This window comes from Varroa jacobsoni, unplaced genomic scaffold, assembly GCF_002532875.2.
Source record: "Varroa jacobsoni isolate VJ856 unplaced genomic scaffold, vjacob_1.0 scaffold_1430, whole genome shotgun sequence".
Lineage (NCBI taxonomy): Eukaryota > Metazoa > Arthropoda > Arachnida > Mesostigmata > Varroidae > Varroa > Varroa jacobsoni.
In genome coordinates this window covers 139,923-156,014 of record NW_019214332.1, presented here as the reverse complement: position 1 = coordinate 156,014, position 16,092 = coordinate 139,923, and the positions used below count along the sequence as shown (strand labels likewise).

Here is a 16,092-nt window from a genome sequence, read left to right as displayed (position 1 = left end):
TTGCAGAGACACGTTATGGATCGTATATATCTACCAAAATACTTCGAAGTTTCATTTGCTTGTCATCTATTTGCGCGCCTGATTACCTACTCTGAGCTATGGAGCACTAGCGTGATCCGGCTACTGCAGGATGGGCCCTGTTTAAAAAACGACGTGCTCAGAATCACTAGCAATATAACAATCCGCTCGCCAGCACAAGTCGTGCCCGGTACACGGGCGGCCTTGATAGGAGTTAATGTATTTAATTTCTGGTTTGGTCATTTTTTGCCTGCAACTACCTTTGGCTCGAGCCCAATCAAATACATAGACAGCCCACTCAGTTGCAATTGAATTACTTGAAAACAGAAATCTGTTCGTTGAAAAGATGCGCTCACATCTGTAGACCTTCCAGTATAGGTAATATTTGTCTCCGCCTATCAGTAGGCGCTCGGTAACATTGTATCTACACATAATCCATTCGGGCTAACTAGACGCAACCTGAGGTATAAGAATATAATGCTCATTGATCAAAAATTAGCACCAAGAGTATCTTCAGCCAGGCAGAGATGCTACAATGTAACGTTCGATCATATAGAACGACCTCACTTATATATCAACGAAATAGATCTATGTACGTCTTCGTTTATTGTTGTATGGCTGACAACATTGATTTTCTATTTCTGGCAAATCATTGCTAGGTATTTCTGCTATCAATGATAAATACAGACATCTATCTTCAACAAAGCCATATCAATGGAAAGTATCTACGAGAATAACGGACACCAAGTAATACGATTTGCGGAATCAGTCGCCATATGTATCATTGAATAACATTGCTCATATATTGTTATTTTACTTATCTGTACAGCGCGCATTTCATCTATTGTCATTAGCACAGATGTAAGTGGCTCATTAAATAAGAGGACATATCTAGACAACATAGAGTAGCGATGATTTTCAAGGAAGACTAATGATGAGTACAGCCTGCGTGATTTGGATAGGCCGCGTATTGCCCTGAAAATTGCAGAAAAACAAAGCCTAGAGAGAGAGAGAGAGAGAGAGAGAGAGAGAGAGAGAGAGAGAGAGGGAATATTATTCGTATCAGAGTGACCATTATGGATAACGTAAATTGAGCAGATCCCAAAAGGAAACTGACCAAGTTAAAAGCAAAATTATCTCCTGGATGTATAAGGAAAGTTGTTGATCGTTTCAAAAAAAGCTTTTTAAGATATTTACATCAACTTTTTGATTTTCGGTCAATTTGAGTGGCGGCTCTTAAAAAACTTTCGACTACTCTTTTATTTCAGACTCATTAATTTAGAACATAAATTGTAAAGCACGGTAAGAAATTCGCAAAATAAATACTGTATTTACGATAAAAATCTGCATTTTGGCGGTCGCTTCTGAACTATTGTGGTAGTTTTCAAGGAGCTTTATGTACGAGGGAAAGAATAAATTTCGAGGGTAGATCTGAACTGAAAATCTATAACCACAATTTGGGAAATGTCAGATACTTTATTTAGGCTTTGGTCGTGATCGGATATTCTGAACGTGTTTTAGGATAAATCTCGAAATGCGCAGTAATTTAAAAGAAGCATTATCTCTGGTCTGTTTTTTTGTCAATTATAGGGAAAATTATTTTTATTATTACTAAATGGCGAAAATAGTTGAAGCTAAAAAGTGCACAGTTTTATTTTTTTTCGTGAGTAAAAACAAATCCAAGCGTTAAAGCCGGTGTAATTACGCAGTGGAGAGACCACGCTCTCGCATCGCCAGATCATGAAGCTGCTGCGTATGAGTATCTACGAGCCACTGAAGAAGATTGAACTGTGTTTCCTGTCAACTTTATGGGTTCTAATTTTAAATTACTATGTACATTTCTTATACACAGTCATTGAATATCGAAGCGAGCCCAAACATGAAATCAGTGTCTCTCCTAACGTTTTACTTGAAGTTCGTACAGCCCGAGGTACAAGCTTATTTTTCATTGTATGAAAGTTTTCAGAATCATTTTACATGTACAGGACTCGGCTTGTATATACCCCCTCCCCCCATCCCCAGCATAGAGAACCCTATATATCACTGAATTCATAAATCGAACGCACTACCACTATACCATCATAGGTATAACACAATCGTGAGCGCCGTCGGGAACTGCCTCTTCGTTGAACTATTTTAAGTAGGATTAAATTAAGATGTCGCGTGACAGATTTAATAGGTAATAACGCAGCAACATTGCATGTTCGTGACTAGGATTGACTGATCCCCTGAGGCAGTCCGTTTTTATCATTAGTCTATTATTCTAGTACGGGTGTATCGTTTATTTGGACAGTAGGGCCTTTAACGAGGCGTTTGCAATGCTGGAACACATAGGGCGCATCTCGTTCAGTGGCTTCATCTGCACCTGCTATAAGGTTCTGATCCCAGCACAGACTCAACTGAAGTGTGTATATTTCCTAAACGCTTACTGCTCTAGACTTCATGGGCGCAAGTGACCTTATTTCAAAAAGGATAACATTTTTTTTAGTCTAATAAACATGTATCATAAATTATGTGCGTATAAAAGGCACATCATTGATGCGTTTGTCAAAAAACACTTGAGCAGATTAACAAAACCGATCGTCATTAACCGTAATTGATGCCTATAATATTTTTGGCAGAAATCGGACGTCCATAAATTGGGAGTTGAAAATAACTTTACCAGCGCTGCTTCACTTTGTACGTTCATACGCGAATACTATAGCCGAGGAAAGCTCAGTAAATGAATTGGCTGTAGCGGATGGAACTTCGTCGCTAGCGTAGCCGGATCTACGTACGTAAGGCAATAGCAGTAACAATAGTAGAGACCAATACCTCTATTTTGTTGTCTATGCAGAGCAGAATTAATAGTAATACGTGTAGCGTAGATTTTTATGCACGACTTTTAATTATATTCGTGACAATTTTTATCACCTTAAATATTATGCTGTCTAGCTTATTTCTTCGCTAGGTTTCCTCTATATGAACTTACTAATCAGGTATATTGTTAGATAAACTTCGATAATTTTAGCCTTCAGACACTTTTGGCAGTTTTTGTTCGACTTGGATTGTAAATTGCGATGTGAAAAAAAAAAAAAATAAAAACGATAGAAGTACGACAATCGCCTAGTCTATATGTTTATGAAACATCTCTGCGGATGAGTAAGATCATTATATAGTTTTTAAAATAAACGGTAAAATTGGTGCTGTTTAAAACCAATAAATTCAATAAACCATTCTATAAATTGACGGTCCAATTGATCCACGGTGCAAATGAAAGCCTTGACTTTTCATTTAACTTTTTCTTTAACTAATATATTAAATCGGGTATGTTATTTTTTTGCAAATTTTAAAACAAATGCATTTGTTTTAAAATGAAATTGCATGCATATTGTAAATAAAAAAAATTATATTTGGAAATAAGTATATATTAAGTCCCGTATAAAATGCGAAGTGGGAAATTGAAATCTACGGAAGTGTCTGTTGACGTGTAGTATATTCCGGCAAACTTGCTATCATTAAAATACGAGTTCGTCTTTTGTTACAGGATGTTCTCATGTTTATTTTAATAAACGACGTTAATAAGAGAATAAATCAATATATTATATAAATATTTGTGCGGCGATTCGTAAAAACGGCATCGTTGATTTTGCCTCGCGGACGAAATCCACTTTGACGAAATAGAATAACGCTAAATGCTGTTCTTTACATTAAATATCACAGAAGTACGACTACATTATTATGTCGCTCTACGTTCAGCGGGAAAGGTCGTACAAGCGGCGATGTCTTGTCGTGCCTTAATTTCGCCTTTACCTGATCAGGAATTCGCCAAAAGACAACCCTCACATCTGCATATCAAGCTTACGGTGCAAATATTAAACGAGTGCTTTCGACCACCTGCCTAGTTTGGCTCGTCGGTCATGAAAATTGTCCTGCAAACTGTTCAACCAACCGACCCGGCCGCCTGCCGTGTCTTTGACCTTGCCTTTGTCCCCAACAGAAAATGTGTAATCATGGTCCTCATAATGCCCTTTTACAATCAACAACTCAACCGAACTCGTTCCATCTACGAGTACCAGCAATGACTCTATATAGCATGAGTACCGATCGATGCTCACCATTTCTACAATTTTGTGGTCCTGAGGCTTCTAGCGAGCCCGGGAGACGCCCAAGCTAACCAGTTACCTACTGCGGGTTAGTATAAATTTAACCCATAGCGAAGGAAATGTGGAAACAATGGCAATCCCTTGTGAAAGGAATTTCACAGCGATGCTTCGTGCCTAAAAGACTGTTCACTTATGTATGATTAACTAGGAAAGGAATCATTTTGTGGCGTATCTTTCTTAGTGTTGTTCTTCATACCATTGTCTCCGCCCCCCGTTTACTATCCAGGTAGTAATTAAAATAAATGTCTGAGGCATCGGGGTCGGTGTAATTTATGATTACGTTTTTATCCTCAATCATAAATATATACGTATACGTATCTCCCGTATGCCACAGATAAGAAACAGATTTTCGATGCGTCGCATTCTATGTAAAAGAATTATTATTTTAAAAAATTTCAATGCCAGATTCAATATGTTTTATGTCTACGTGGCTCTTAGCTAAATTCGTTGTAACTATTCACTTATATCAATATAAGTTCTCGACATGCTTTTTCAGAGCTAAAAAATCCGTTTCGCACAGTATGTGTCGCTGACGGGATTTGAAGCAGCTTCCCCTGGTCTTTCGAGCCTGAGCTGCTCAGTTTTAGAGATCAATGACAAAAAGGTCTCATCATCACGCTATTTTGTCACTTGTTATTATTAATACGAGTATTACTCAACGGATTCTGAACGACTGGAACACTGGAAACCGCTATGAAGAGTTATTCTACGGTCCTTGCATTCTTCCTTTGAGCTTGTTTACTTATCTCAATAAGATTTATTTATATCAATATACTTATTATCAATATATACTTATCAATATATATATTTACTCAATAAGATTTATTTTCTCTGACGAATTCGTTCATATGGCTATTGAAGTACGTTTTCCAGCAGACCTCAGTCTGTTTTCTAGTCGTGTGTGGAAACAGATTCTTCATAGGCCTAGTAAAATCAGCTATTTTGCCAACACAGGACTGGTGTAGCATTGAGTAGTTCCTAGCGTGTAGAAACCTTGTTGCGCGGCCGCTGAATCAACGGTTGAGAATACTGTTACGTATAACATGAAAACATTAAATTAGTAAGCAAGCATTTCAGGATAGTGCCCTAAAATGCATATACCTTGTGACCTACTATGCCATGAATGGCTTCAAGTTATGGCTAGTTCATATATGTAATACTAGTATTTTTGTACCAGATTATTAAAAATTATATTCCTATATGTATAGATATAAGGACCATATAAAGTGTTGAAAGGTAACTTGAAATCAGTTCAGCATTATACCCAATTTGCGACTTTTAATTGATTTAAAATTCCATGGTCTGATTTTCATTATTGAAAACAACGTCATTCGCAGCAGTGCACCATGACTGTTTACGTTTCCCGTACGTTTTATCCCGTACGTGAAAAGTAGATCCTAAATATGATGTTACTTTAAGGCCAAAAAGGACCTCTGCAGACCGCTTTATTTCTCTAAAAATAAGTCAAATATTTTCACGGACGAAATGTTTAACACTCTACGTAGGCTGTTTGTAAGAAAGACCTACCGAAACCTGAGATTTTCTAAGCAACTCTTTGGGTTTTTGAATCGAGCCGGTCCATGCATGGAGTCATCAATCGAGAGAAAATATAGCAATGGTAATCAATCTACGTGTATCTCCAAAGTAGATTAACCCATCAGCATCCGCTTATGGCCTTTACTTAGTAACTGAGTACGTGCCACCCTTCTGTTTAGATCAAATGTTTCTTGACTTGATATAAATGATGAACACGAGGTGAGTCCTATATTCCAACTATAGGCAATGCATTTGGCTTAATGTCGCCTTCCATGGTTAACGCATGAATAGATTTTTAACGTATTTTTTTTCATTTTACTATTTCGTTGATAATTTCGATTCAGCGAACGTTCCTGGGTATTTTGTTTCTACTTGACTTAATTAAGCTGCTTATCAGTTTTTTTTTCATATCTGTTGACAAAAATGTTTGCTTTCAAAACTTGCAGCAGAAGGTTCTCGATATCATTTTCACTTCGCGTGGCTTTTTGTACGTACGTATGTTTCTAAACCGTTCGCGCAACATCTCGTTTTGTACCCTAGCTCTAAGAAAGAATATCCTTTTTAATTATAACAAATCAACGGTCTTGCTAGCCACACCCCCCAAGTCAGTAACTTAACTGGGTCGCTGTATGAAACTCATACTCCGCTATCTTTCGTTAGCTCAAAGTATGAAACCCGTGACAGAAACTAGTCGACTAAGTTCTTGCTGCTATGTGAGTTCCCGTAAGCCGACGTCTGAAGGCTCGATAATTCAGATTAGATATTCAGGCGATTCAGTCCGGAGACGCGTTAATACAGACTGGGACAAAGCGAGCAGCGACCTTTTATTCGCTATAGGAACGTCAAAACTTCCTATTTAGTGAGCGGGAAGCGGATGTAGTTATTACAATTGCTATCATTGGAGGCGGTATAATTACACGATGCAGTGCGATTGAGTCCAATGGAGTGAGTTCACTGAAGTATGAATTGTGTACCTATTCCGAAAATGAATAGCAAACAACAGGTGCAGCTTATGGTGAACTACTTTGTAGTTATGAACCCGGCTGCAGCCTGTAACAAATCAATTTGGATACAGTTAACGAGTGCAAGAAAATCAGTGCAGGTCTTCCGTTGGACTTTTGTGTAGAAAACGCGAGCCCGTAACGTGAACATAAAATTCCCCACCGAATATAGGAACCATCCTTTTCTTGCTTCATTTATTTCTATGTTATGTTTGATAAAAAAAAAATAGCTGAGGTTTTATTTGAGTCGACTTTAAATTCCGTTTTGCTACTTATTACCAGAATCAACAAAATTAACTCAGGAAGTTTTTCAGATATAAAGGGAGCTATTGTAGATCAGACGTTGAGCGCCCAAACAGCTCAAAGGAAAGACGGTTTCCCCTATAGCGGTTAAATAAATGATTTCTTTATTATCAGCTTGCGTGGCCCCAGCTACTCGTTTTTTATTCGGGATATGGCTATGTTGACGACCTTATTAGTTTTACATTATAAACCCATGAAGCACATAGGGCCTTTGTTGTGAAAACGTAGACATGTGACATAGAGCACAGTAGAATCTGTGGAAGGCAAGTGATATAAGTTCGAGCACGGTGGGCCCTTATAATCTTGAAGAGTTCTGAATAACGGTTTACATTTCTTACCGGCAAAAAACTAAACAAGATGGACAGCCTATAAGATAGCTCGCGTATCGCCTCCCGCTATATAGCTATGTACTTTCTAATATTTCTTATAATCTGAAAGAAACAAGCGGTGTTCGCCGTACCGTATACCAATACTCATTGCTGTTTCGAAGGTGTACCGGAATTATTTCACCAGATATTTGTATGGCGGAAAACATAATCTGGTATTGACCAGTGAGGTAATGACATGTTAGGCGCCGGTGAAAATATTTCCCTAGCTTTTAAGGTACGCACCACCAGCAGATGAAATTAGGTGTATGTTTACATTAAGCTTTTGGCTTACCACGCCTGTGAACTGCTTGAGTGTCATTATTGAATAGTGAATTTAAAGGCAGATCAATTGTCTAGTATTGGTACTCAACGCCTGATAATTTAGCTTTTTGTTCTTCGCTTCATGGGGAAGAACAAGGCAAAACACGGGCTTAAAAATATGCTTCCTATCGGCTCAATGTGCGATCCCTCAAAGCACGTATCGTGAAACTGTAATAAAGACATTTGAAGATGAATAGTAGAAGCAGACGATGGATTATTGGCGAGCTGAATTTAAATTGACCGAAACATGTGTTTCATATTCTAGAGACAATTTAGAAAGTCCTTTAGAACACAAAATCTTTATAGGCAGATGATTCATCAGGGCCTTCGTTCTTCAGTACGTGGCTATTCTTGTGATCTTCCTGTTTGGTTACATCACTAGTCAACCGGTGTCTTGCTCGAGATTTTTTGCGCTGTGTTTCCATTAATCTTCGATGAATTTTATTAGCGACCCCATAGTCGAGAGAGAGAGAGAGAGAAACTTACCACTGAGCGTTAATTTCCAGCATTAAATAATACCCTTAATACAAAATTAATTATTCTCAAATAATCGTCAGTCAGCTTATCGACGTACATAGCTAGACCCCTGATGTAATCATGTACCGTGCTCCATTTGCTAAAGGCGCGTAATTTAAAAATCATCCGATTTTTTCGGCCCGCTAAAAAGCTTTCGACAATGCAATATATTTGTCGAAATCTGAATGATTGAGACGCGAATTTACTCAAATAACTGCAAAATAACTTTCTGCTATACTGATATATACATTATATTCGAAATAAATGACCCAATGTCTTATTTAAGTTGAATATATAGCTAGTGATAATACTCAAACCCGCCCTTTAGAATCACTCATTGTTAAATCTATACAACTGTTAAACTTGTTTATTTGTAACGAAAGTAGTTACTTTAAAAAAAAAGCCGCAATTACTTTAACAATAACCTAGCTAGTTCTGAAAACTGGAAGGTAAAATACTGTCATTCAACGATCTAAGATGGATTGAAATACTAGAAGTTACTACAAAGCTAGAGAGTCACTCACATCTAAATCCTCTTTAATGCATAATGTCTACGTAATGATTTTGTGTTTTCAGCAGTTACATACGAATGTATTTGGTAATGACCGGTTTTTTGGCGGGCACGCAGAGAGATCTTCAGATGTGAGTCACGAAACATTTAGTTGAAGACGTTTTTGACCCGTACGAGTACCACGGAGCCACTGCGAATACTCTGGCCACCAAGATCAGCCTGCGTACAAAAGCGGAAGGGTTTTTCATTAAATCAATCAGTGCTTCATAACTTAGCAGGAGTGGTCTTCGATTTCACTAAGACCTTTGAGTACATTCCGATTCAGCGGTTCCTGAGACTTGAATTAAAAACGCGAAAAAAATCGATATCATAAAAGCTCTACCAATTATCTAATATTATATGAACGAGGAGAATTTTAGGCCATATATATAAAAGCTCCAAAAAAAATTGAGGAACAGCAATTAAGCTCAAGTGTATAAAAGCTATTTAAAAATATAAGAGATATTAGTTTTCTTCACAAATGATTTAAGAAGAAAAATTTCTACCTATGTCTGCATCTTCGGGGCACATGATTCGACATACCGCACAAGGCTAAAGGAACAGTAGAAATATCAATTTAGACCCTTAACGTAGTGTGGAATATCCTGACGATTTGTTTCAACGTGAGCATTCACACCCTTTTTGCATAGCATTGCATCACCAGCATAGCAAAAAAAAGTTAAGTTAAGTCAGGTAAAGTGCTGACATTACGTAAACATAAACCTGCATCGTTATATGCAATAACTGTAATATTCTGTTCTCGCGTAAAAAATCTTAGACGCATTTTACTTTTAGCGACACCCTTATTTATCTGCCGATTAAAAAAGATGAAGTAAATTCACCGGTGGCGATGAAAAAAGACAGGCCCTTAGGGAGAAACGCGCTAAAAAATCTAGCTACTTACTCAGCACTGACCAATTGCTCCGAGGGCTTTAACGTCGCCATTGTTGTTGTCGCTGGTCGCTTCTAGCAAATACGCTCTCGTCCTCGACCGTCAGCGATGACATCTTTTTAAACTTCGAGAACCCGCCGCATCAAAAGAAACAAGGCGGTTAACGAGGACAGCCTGATGACAACTTTATCATGATCCAGACATGATGGCGTCGAGACCAGGTTTTGCTAAGCATTCATTTGTCGCCTGCTGTGACATCTTGACGAGCTTGACTAGAAAAAGAATGTGCTGACAAAGATAAAGAAAATATGAAATTTTACACAGTCTTTGCAATCGCTCAAGACTTCTTGCTTCCCATATTGATTCATTAATAATCGGATAGCGCTGGCTCAACAGGCCGGCGAGACACTAGGTCTCTACTCTTCCTTGCTATAGTTGTGTAAAGTTAATTCTACCATATTAAATTAGGATAAAAATGTATTGTGGATAGTGGCTACCGATTGAGATTGTGTAGAACACATATTTAAGAATTCCTACATATGTAGAAACAAGGTGGAACTTAACAAAGCGACTCGATGTAGGATTAAAGCAAGAACTGACCCAGGATCCGAGCATGTGAATTTAGCATTTATCACCGTAAATAAATACTGCCCAAAATTCGACACTAACTCAACATATATATATAGTATACATAACCTCTAGAGAAATTAGCATCGGTAAACTAAAACAAAGTTACCGTAACTATCAATAAATTAAAAGGAGCCGTGTTACCACGTTCAGATAATCCCAAAACAAAGCCGATTTCTAGTAAAATCAAAGGAGGCTCTGCAGGTTAAGTGAAGAGGTGGAGTTATGGTTTTTTTTATTGAAAAACCTAGAAATCACTACTTCGAGCGTCAATATGAAAAATCCATATATAGTACAATCTATATAAAACTATGAACCTTTCATTTTTATTGGACCTCTAAAGAACTACAGTTATGGTCACAATTACTTCCCGAGCTTACTTGCCCATAGCTGCCAAAAAATTTGCTGACATTCAAGAGCAAGTCCAAAGTGAAGGCCTATGTAAAAAATATGCCTATCTACCGATGCAAGCGCGTGTGTCCATAGAAATTTTATGGAAAAATACTTCTGGTTAATCAAGCAGAAGAGATTGGACTCACTCACGCAACTATGACGCACAAAGTAACGAAACACGTCCCTCCTCGTGCAGCACGACTTGATCATGAGCCTATGAACGCTGTCAAGAAACAACAACACATAGCGCGCACACACACACATATATATATGTAGGAAGAAAGAGATGGGTTTAATCAACAAAGCAAAAAGATGAAGAGTATCCTGTAGGTTACTACTAGAAACTAAAAAGGAACACTTGCGTAATCGGACGAAAAGACCAGAAAAGGAAGCGGAAATTTCAGCCCGAATAATCGCACCGTTCCGTTTAGCTTACAGCACAAAACTGAAGTACGATTTAATGCGTTTCATGCAACGGTACCCTTCGAATCTCTAAAAATCGAGGCGCTTTATATTATTGCCAATGCCGGATTGGATAAAGAGGCGCGACCGTTTTTCGCCACGTTGCTGCGAGACGATTATAAAAATACAAACTAGATAATATTATTCATCTATACGTATCCTAGCAGCCATCTTGTCATTTGGATAACATAGATATGGCTGATTTGGACTTTTCCAATTGTGACAAGGATTTGTTTCGCAACTAAAGTGAAAGATATTATGTTAGTCTTAAACATAGGCAACGCTGACTCTAAGTCAGAATGACGTGGAATGGGCCCGATACAGGCAGCTAGTATTTGACAGCATACGGTTGCGCATAAAACAAACAACTAATGAATACGGATACTGGGCAGATACCCACCGAATTCGCCGCGTCTTGTAACCATATATTGCTGTTAAAAGGTTTTTAATGGGTTTTCGCCAACGTCACGATATCAATCGTAGCCCATCTCGATTTCGAAAAAGCATTTTATAGAGAAACGATCAGTCCTCCTAGCAGCACTTAGCCTACGCTATTTACACTTGTTATCTATTCGGAAGCTTCCAACGACTGAAAACTCTGGTTGGTTTTTACATTTTATATAAATAAGGTTTGCACAAGGTAAAAAAAATCAATTTTTAAATAAATTCATCATACGTTAGTCGTATCTTTACTTTACTTTAACAAAAAGTTACAACGATTTGCAATGTCGTGGTGCACAAAATATAGCATAGGGTGTTTATCTATTCCTATATAGCTCCCCGCTAGAATTAATTATTTACGCTTAGTGACCCATTCGATCCAATGCCGCTTCGCATAGATCATCTTAGGAGCTATATTAAAGTCGAAGCCTGTGTTTATAGACGTAGACGAGGGGCATATTCATAATTGCACCGCATCCACGCTAGCCATTTGACCACGCAGGTAAGATAACACATACTGAAACGGTAGCTTTTAACGCATTTGGACACATATATTTGGAATATTAGATCAACTCTTCACGGAAAACTTACTCAAAAATGTTTAGAAGCTTCTCCCGGGACGTTTCAGTCACATGAAGACAGGAAATCCGGACTACACACACATTCATATTTGAGTAATAATATCCCCAAGCAAATATTTTACTTAACAAAACTTCATTTAGTTCTAACATACATACTGATTTAAGGTTACTTACAAGGTATAAGACTGCATCAATTTGCCTAAGGTATCAGTACGTTAATAAGTATTACTCCCCTGCCACAGTCTGTACCCTACCAGTACCATATTTTTGTATATAGAAGTCAGGCATCTAGGTTATATTACATATATGTCATTCTAAGATGCAATATTTCCAACTTACCTGAAGCAAAAGGACATCGATTGGTCATCTAACAGAGTAAGCTGAAATGTAAGTTGTCTCTAAGTGGTAGCACGTATATGTGTATGTGCATAACTTACCTTGAAGTGTACGAGTAAATCTATTAAATGGCACAGTGAAACATCGATTATCTTATAGCACATAGGGACTGCGCAGTGTCGCCGAAAAATGCATCAAATTCTTAAACGTATCAACAAAAAAATGTATCATCATGTACGTAGCTAAAAACTCGGTTCCGCTGTGTTTTGTGTTTTCTAGGGTGCAGTTCAAATCCCCGTAATAGCCTAGTTGGTAACAATAAGTGATACCGGATGTAAAACTTGAAGCTTAAAGGGCGCACTTCGAGGAGCAAGCACCCTAATGGATGGACCTGTCGGATCGCAAAAGAATCTTGGAGCGGGCCAAAAGCTGCCACGGCTAGGACATGTAGTAGCAGTGTAAATGAAATGTAACGATGCGTACATCATTATCCAAAATTAACTTTATCACACTTAGGCTTTGTGAGCCTGTTACTTATCCATAATTCTCTGCGATGAGACGCTTGAAGTAAAAGTATCATAATCTATGACATAGTCGGATTTACAAAAAGCGCGTATGACGAGTCACGATGGCAAGTATCGTTAGAAGGTGTTTTTGGCCAAGCGGACATTTGTTCTAGGAAGCTAATATTTTTCTTTCAGTTGCGCAGGCTAACAACTACCCAGGGCAGTCTGGACGTCGCGGTGCGTTATTCCTATAACACAGCCATTCATCCTTGGACAATTCAGTTGCCAATTGCCACCAAGAGCAAGAGGCAAACCCCCAAATCACCCATTGTTCTCACAAAACAAAATTAGTAATTTCGTTTTTGAATAAGTGGCTTTAGCTGTCTACCAGAATCAATTACTGTTCAACCAATGCTGTCTAAATAAATGTCCTGCTAATTTGTTTCTAAACGTATTTTTACAAAAACAGTTGAAAATTTTTGAAAAGTTGAAAAAAACATTTGCCATGCCCAGCCTTAGAAACGCTATATGGGCCAACAGCATAGGTGTATTTAATTGATTATTTCTCAGAAACTAACGATTCATTGCTTCCGTATTTAAGCTACGAGATGGAGCGATCTTTAGCGAATACGTTCATATGACTTCCTTCTTCCTTAGCAGCGTTTTGTTAATGATAAAACTTAGTAAACTTTTGGATTATATAGCCTTAACAGCTCCTATGTTCTATTTCCTGTATGACGAAAATGCGTTCAGTTTGCAACATAATACTATAATATGACAAAGGAACCTTTCGAGATCTATATCGAGGCTCAAGCAAAATTTTTCAGCTGTAGAAACAAGCACTGTTTTGGCTGACCAACCATTTTTGCCGGACTATTCGTACGAGCATGATTAACTTCTTTATTTTCGGTGAATATTTCTCTATATATACATGGGAGCCGTCAGTGTTTCTGCCATGGTAAAAATCCTTACTACGAAAACAGTAACTTAAAAATAATCTTACATTGAAGGCGCTACAACGGGCCGGCTTTGCGTTTGCAGCAACGATCAAGTAATTCAATTTTCACCCCATTTTCTGTTCCTTTGAAGTAGTAAATAATCTCTCTAGTTCCAGCGATGATCCAGACGCAGTTCAGCTTAGCCGTACATTCGCAGACTTAAATTTGGATCACTTATGGATTAACACCAAGACGCATATCCTTATAAAAAGTTTATTTCCCTTGGTAAGATCGCTCTAGAAAGCTATCAAGTATTTATATTACTCAAGTCATATGGAATTTACCACATTATTTTGCTCATTACATTTATCTGTCTAATTAATAGTTGCAGCTATCTCCATCCGCCAGATCTTTGATGCAAGCAAATTTACCGATGCATTGAAGAGCGATACTTGTGAGTGACATGAGTCATCGTGGAACATTAAAGTAGTAGTACGTCACTCGATAAACACGGACAGACAACTAAGGCTCATTCTAGAAGTGAAAACTCTGAAATTGAGGCAATTTGCAAAATTTCATTACTTAATAAGTGATGTCTACCTTCAGTTCTAAGCATTCATCGGAGTGTTTGAGTTCGTTTTGGAAATTTATATTCTGTTTTCTTATCATTTCCTAGGGGTCAACACTTTGGTGTACAAGTGTGTACAGAACACCCGAGCATGGAGTAAGATCAGTAACGTCCATGCACGAGTTCCAGCCTGATTTTCAAATACGATGGGCAGTTCCGACAATCGATGGTTAGCTATTGCATTAGACAATATAGTAATCTACCAAGCTGCACGGCGTAGTCTAAACAAAATAATAAGACAGGGAAGGATAGCCCTACACAGGATGCACACGTATGTCTATAGACGGTAACATTTATCGTGCTAATTTACTACCTTTGACCGTTAAACCAATGTGTCGTTGTTTCTCATCCGGATTCTGTTATAGTCGACTTTTGCCGCTAGTGAAACGTCACTGTATTTGGACGACTCGTGTGGGACATCAGAGCGGCAAGACAAGGTTGAGTGCAGGAGGAGCGTCTATCCTCAGGACCACTTCATTTGTCAGCAGAGGAACTGATCCAGCAAAGGTTCATAATGCGAATTTAACTTCTGAGATGCCCACAACAGTTTAAGAGGGACGAAACTACTGGTAGCTGAGAAGAATCAGCAGACTCCCTTTAATGATTTTAGAACTTTGGAAAGACGCAGAGGAGCAGATTAGAAGTTGTTCAGATAAAGCGAATTCTGAAAGGAACGTTTGTTTTCTTCATCTACAATATAGTCGAATCATTCCTGAGAAATACAACCTTATTTCTCTTAGACTTTTACTTCTAGGTTAAACAGCATGTTAAGTATTCCAGGGCCTAACAACACTGAGGAAACCTTTTAGAGAAGCGGATACTCACATTACATCCTGTGTAACGAGTAGCACTGTGTGTTACTTAGGGCAAGAAATTAATTCTTCAGGGGGCAAAGAATTACGGGCAAATTTAATAAGCGTTCGCATCTTTTCAGTACAACAAAGGGGAGCCGGTTCATCTCAAAATAAGTGGTTAGACGGGCGCACTAGCCCGCACACAGTGTGGTGCGCGCATCCAAGGATGTGCGTCGTGTCTAGACGACAATGGCGACCGCGCATAATTTTTCCCCCTCCAGTCATGCATTGCTACCTCCGGCTTTATACACTCACGTTACATAGCTCGCTGACTTCACCTGGGGTCTCCCTATCGTATATCTGTTCCTGCTCTTTCGACCTTGCTTTTGTGTTCCCCATTCTTTTTACGCCTTCAGCTCTTCCTTTCAAAGCTTCTGCTAAAGGCGGCCAGTTATTTAGGGCAAGCTGGGGGGAAAGATTCCAGGATTAGGTAGAGCGGCTAGACTTGCAGAAGAGTTTTCCTAGGACTATTCGAACTGCCGCTGGAGCCGCTATCACCTTGAAAGGACTGGGGGCGTCGCCACGCTTTTTTGATGTCTTTCTAAAACTGCAACTTTAAGTAATATCTCGTGTTCCCTTCTCGTGCTGTCCCTTGGGTTGAGGTACGGACCTTTCTTTTTCTCCGCCTAGCCTATCCCGTCTCCTGCTGCTGGCTCGTTCCCTTTAAACGTCGCAG

General features: G+C 38.6%; 2 long non-coding RNA genes across 3 annotated transcripts in view; one reads left to right on the top strand and one right to left on the bottom strand.

The window, feature by feature from the left end:
- Window positions 1-15,250, top strand: part of LOC111270027 (uncharacterized) — a 44,338-nt gene extending 29,088 nt beyond the window's left edge. The window contains exons 3-4 of one of the 2 annotated variants that reach the window (XR_002686087.2): window positions 12,770-14,731; window positions 14,928-15,250. This is a non-coding gene — a long non-coding RNA (uncharacterized LOC111270027). Of the gene's footprint in view, window positions 1-6; window positions 1,368-12,769; window positions 14,732-14,927 lie in introns of those variants that run through there. The other variant, XR_002686086.2, reaches the window with a different exon arrangement.
- Window positions 5,001-9,927, bottom strand: LOC111270028 (uncharacterized). Its single transcript, XR_002686088.2, has 3 exons — window positions 9,663-9,927; window positions 8,796-8,938; window positions 5,001-5,192 (listed from the first exon to the last, which is right to left on the bottom strand). It is a non-coding gene; the product is annotated as an uncharacterized LOC111270028 (long non-coding RNA).
- Window positions 15,251-16,092: the final 842 nt, after the last annotated feature.